Source organism: Olea europaea, unplaced genomic scaffold, assembly GCF_002742605.1.
Source record: "Olea europaea var. sylvestris unplaced genomic scaffold, O_europaea_v1 scaffold307, whole genome shotgun sequence".
NCBI lineage: Eukaryota > Viridiplantae > Streptophyta > Magnoliopsida > Lamiales > Oleaceae > Olea > Olea europaea.
In genome coordinates this window covers 765,812-771,329 of record NW_019249416.1, presented here as the reverse complement: position 1 = coordinate 771,329, position 5,518 = coordinate 765,812, and the positions used below count along the sequence as shown (strand labels likewise).

Here is a 5,518-nt window from a genome sequence, read left to right as displayed (position 1 = left end):
TCTGATTTTGTTGCATTATTTATAGGTGACACGAGTATCTGTTCTTTAATGTAAGCAGAAAAGTCAAATAAGTAGAAAAATATGAAGACAAATCGTTGGACAATTTTTTCATTCTTGGCCCCAATTCATGTTCAAGGGCCGTTGAATATTCTAATAACTCTTGTTATGATTATTATTAATTTTTATTTGTTTGGTACATTTTATAATATGACCTTGTATATTCTTGGATGAACCATTGGAAAATCGTGAGAGAGATTATTTTGTTATGATTCTTTTATTGTTTACAGTTATAGTTGTGATTTTTACAAAACTTTCATTCAACACCTTGTGAAAAAACAATGTTATTCGCAATCGTTTAGTACGACAGTCGCCTTACGTAACATATACATGGTGGATGATTATTTGATGAATTAATCAATAAAATACTACTATATTAATGCATTAAATAATCAACCGACATATTTATATCACGTACGATGACTGTCGTAGTAAGCGACGAATAGCACTCCCTTGTGAAAACATACAATGTCGAGCGATACAAATAATGCAATTTTGATCATTTGTAATAATAGCTTCATGCAAGTAAATTAAAAAATTTCAGAACATGATTATGACATTGACTTAAAAGTGATGTCGAGCCTACACACACAACGACGCATGATGACAAAGGACATGATGTGATTACATGAGATATTTAGCCTTTGTTTGATCCCATTAAATTAAATTAAATTACATTTCATTCTTCTCTCTCCTATTTTTAACCACACAATCTTTCATAAAATAATATTACACGTAAATCGAAAATTTTTCCTTTTTTTTCAACCACTCATTTTTCTAAAAAATACTATTCCCCTCTTTTTTTTTTAACGAGGTGTTCCAGTTTGCGCCAGACTATATCCTCGTCCCTGAACCTCCGGCCCTTCAGCAGCTCAGGGAGGTAAATCACGGGATGTGCCCTTATTGGTTTCCAGGTTCCCACACGACTTTTACTCCTTCCCCAAAGGGAGCCTTCCTCCATAGTGATTAATCCACCAATAATTCCTCCTTTATTGGATCAAAGGTTCCCACCAGGAATCGAACTCCCCACGCTTGGTTCCAGAGCCCCCCAATGTGATTGTTCTGCTAACTTGGATGTGCCCCGGGGGGCACTATTCCCCTCATTTTCATTTTTATGTAATGGGGATCAAACATGGACTTAGTTTTAGTTCGTGGTCTGGTTAAATTTATTACAATAAATTTTCAGTTATTGGAGGTCATGTTATATATCCTCCTCCTGTGCTTGTACCTTTTTTTTTCCAGTATGAATAAATACGCTACTTGTGTGGTGGTTTGATAAAAAATATCTCAAAACCATGATCCGTTCCCATTCATTTTAACCTTTTTACGCTACCAAAATGTATGAACGCTTAGTTACTATACAGAAATGTATATCATGAGTCTTTCCTGCTATGACAAATATCCATCCATTTCACTTAACTTACCAGGGACTTTGGGAGGGGTAAGAATATCTGTAAGATTAAGTAAGAGGCAGATGAGAAGATACTACTCGGATGAATTATCGTCCTTTCGAAAAAATAAGCATCATATCAGGACTGGAGTTGGTCAAAACTTGGTAACTGGCTAAAAAATGAAGTGAATGTAAGGAAAGAATCAGGACCATAGACTCTTCATCTTAAGAACTTGTTTTCTATGGAGCTAGTTGATGGATAATGACTGTCTAGTAATCATGTGGAGACAAAATTCAAAAAGATTATTTGGATATTAGTTCACAAGTCTAACTTGAATTCTTGATGAGATACGATTGACGTCGTTAGGTTAATTCTCCTTTTAAAGTCAACGACTATGGAATCAGTCTTATATTTGAATTGGATCCCTATACCTATAGATCTCTAATGAAGATTATTTCTACAAGGATGCCAACTCTCATATAAGTTACTACCAACAAGAAAAAAACATATCTGAGTCGGAATTGAGATTTTATTCAAAGAGAAATATGTCGAAATTTTTGAGTTTCTTTTTGTATATTATATGGACTATCCGATCCTCAAGGACAATAATGATTGAGAATTATTTTATCATTTTTCTATAGAATCCACGTGAGCTTGAGATCAGTATTCGAAATTTTATACACATTTGTTTGCAAGCATGAAATTTGTATAGAAGAAAATAAATTCTAGACAATTCAATTGCTTAGAACTTATGTGTATGAAAATTAATAATTAAATGTATTTGATTTTAGTTTTCAATTTAGAAAATATTATACTTCTCCATTTTTTATTGGAGAGCAGATGAAAGAAAGAAAAAAAGTAAATTACCTGGAAAATAAAAACCATTGCTCCCTAAAGAAAATATTTTCCTTGTTTTTGAAGAAAATATGGCCACGTGACCAAAAATTGAAAAATATTTTTCATGAAAGAAATTGTCAATCAAACACCATAAAATTAGGAATTTGGGTGGAAAAGTGATTTTTTCTATGGAAAATAAAGCCAATCAAATGCATTCTTAATGAAACACTTGATTTCTTATATTTTGTGTTCTTGTATGAAAAAATACCAATTGGATAGAAGGGTCTTTTCCAAACAATGAAGGGTGGATCAACTATCCAATTAAATCATATTGAACACATCTCTTTTGGAGAAAAAAGAAGCCAGTTTTTTGTTTTTTTTTTTTTTGGTGCTAAATTTCATGTGTGGCAAATCAGCCAAGATCTCTTCCAAACTTACCCATAAATTGAATTATAAATTGTAAATACTATAGTCAAACCTTAACCATATGGGACATAGTCTTATCATATGATACTATCAGAAAACCAAGAGAATATAGAAAACAACACTAGAGAATAGAGAAAGAAAAAAAATTCTCGTGTATTTTATTGACAACTAAAGTTCCATATTTATAGGTGTAGTTTTGGTTGCGTGGATAAAATAGTCATTCACAGAAGTATTTAATTCACAACACTTCCTTGGATAACGGATTACACAATATATGTTTTGTTAAACCTTGTTTGGCGAAAACTCGATTAGACAAAAGTACAAAATAGAGGAAAAATAAGAGTATAAAAATTTTGGAGTAATAAAATGATGCTTTGTAAAAATATTTTCAAGAAAATTCAATGAAACAAAACTTAAGCAAATGAAGAAGAGTGCAACTGCTTCGCTTGATTTCAGTTAATGAAAATATATGCATTAGGACATCCATAACTCATGCACAATGTCTTAAATGATACAATTTTGTCGAAATATGTTCCATATTATTTTGTTATAGTGGTCAACCAAAACTATCTTCATACAAGATATTTATCGATCATTAGAGATTGTAGTCGCTGTAATGATTTTGTGAAAAATAGATCTTGTTCTTGCTCTTTTCAAAAGTTTCATATACAATTTTTAATGTACAAGAATTTTATGTTGAGAGTAGATGTCTTGTCGTTACACAAAGTATATGCTTTGTTTAACACTTTACTAGGAAAAATCACATGAAAAAAATCCTAATGAATGAAACGAGTACATTATATTTTTTTAATATGCTATGAAAGTTGCATCATTAAAATGAGAAAAATTAGACCCATTACCCCTAAAAAAAATTAGAATAATATTATTAAAACTAATTAAAATTTTATCCTCATAACTAATACACCCCAAAACAACACAATGCCCTACTGGTTACAGACAAAAATCCCAAATCGCTACAAAATCCACGACTCAATTTTCTTCGTATGAAAAAGATAGGGCGAAAAAACCATCTCCAACCAGTGAATCTTTCGATGGCTGCTTTGGGGTTTCCAATTGATAACTATTTCTCCCTCTGTGGACTCTTTCTTGAAATTTTCGCTTTACATTGCACCATTAACGGTAAGAGCTATTGATCTAGTCCTTCCTGTTCTTTTTTCTCTTGAAATATTTATTCAATTCGAATTTTGATACATTTCTCCATTTTTGTTTTGACTTTTCGAAGGTTTCAAATGATTGTAAAGCTCTAATAGTTTCAGCTAGTATAAATTGAGAAGGAATGGCAAAAGTTAGAGATATAACTGAGGATTTTAAAGATGCAATTCTGCTTGTGGCAACGGTTTTGGGATACAATGAGATTCTTTTCCTTTGTGAATTTTGTTATTTTTCAATCAATATGATATCAGTCGAAATTTTTTGATATATTTTTTCCATTGACCATTTATATGGTGGTTTGAGATTGGAATTTAAAACTTTTTCAACACAATTATAAATACTTTGCGAGGTTTGACAGAAGTTTTGTTTTGTGTAAAATGCTATGCGAATTTTGTTTATGAAATGCTATGACGATTCTCTTAGGTGATCTTTATTTTTTTTCTTGGTATTGTGCCTTCGCTTACTGCAGTTGGTGATGAGGAATACTAATCGATTCTTACTTAGCCAGTGCTACTGCAATACGATTAATACTAAATATTACCTGCTAAATACTGATCTTGTTCACATATCCGACAACAGAAATGGTATTACAAAATTCTTGTGCTCCATTTTATCTTCATTTTATCGTAGTTTTTATGCCTAAGTGATATTTTTGTACTTGTTTGCTATAATTTTGGTATGGATGTCAAGTTTAGGAAAGGATGCTGAGGCATTAATCAAGAAATTGAGCACATCGAAAGATAAAGGTCCCTCAGGTCTCCGAGAGGGCTAGCTGCAAAGTACTGGGAGAAGCCAACTAAGTATGTTAGCCCAAAATGCAACCCCCATTTTATCCAGCAGCAGCATTCAATTATTGGTTATTAGATTGCAGCAAAGCAGTTCCTGCTTCTTGTAACTCTATGTATAGAATAAGGTTGTAACTCTCTTGTATATAGCTTTGTTCATATTCTAACTGTCCCTTTTTAGCTCAAATATGAAACTTTTAGAAAATGTAATAACTATTATGTAGAACAAATAGTGAGAAAAGAAATGAAAAGGTTATCATTTTGGTTTTGGTTGGACAATAGGTCCAGTGAGGCCTCTGGTTCAAATCCAGATCATTCATTGTCAGTATGAGTTTATTTCCATAAAAAATGATTTTTTTGGTAGAATAGAATTGTCGCTGAATGCAAATGTCATGTTTTGGTGCTTGTATATCCTTTTATGAAATCTTAGTTGAAACAAAAGGTTGGTGTCTGATGTAATGTTTTGAATGACATTTTACCTGCAAGGTTGGCCTTGGTGAAGATGGAGTGGTGTGGCCCCCAGGACACATCTCCAAATGGTAAAAGTGGAGGGTGGAGAAATCCAGCTTTGTTTAAGGCTGCTGCGTCAAGGGTTCGAATCCTGAAATATGGATTTGACTTTTGGGTAAGTGCAAGTGTACAAGTAGTCTTCCACCCTGTACCCTTAGAGGCATAACCTGCGATTTACCTCCCTCACGATACTCCAGGACAGAGGTGGTGGGGGACCCTTAAGGTTAGGGTTTAACCTTTTTTGAGATGGAGTGGTGTGGTGTGGTGTGGTGTGATGTGGTGTGGTTGAATTTGCATAAAATAATATATTTTAAGGTTTTGATGAATGTTTTGTCACTT

General features: G+C 32.8%; 1 long non-coding RNA gene across 2 annotated transcripts; it reads left to right on the top strand.

Annotated features, from left to right (window-relative positions):
- The first annotated feature begins 3,638 nt into the window (after positions 1–3,638).
- Positions 3,639–5,040, top strand: LOC111385027. Of its 2 annotated transcripts, none has more exons than XR_002701000.1 (2): positions 3,639–3,851; positions 4,354–5,040. It is a non-coding gene; the product is annotated as an uncharacterized LOC111385027 (long non-coding RNA). The 2 variants fall into 2 exon arrangements; XR_002700999.1 differs by having other exon boundaries at positions 3,955–5,040.
- The last annotated feature ends 478 nt before the right edge of the window (positions 5,041–5,518 follow it).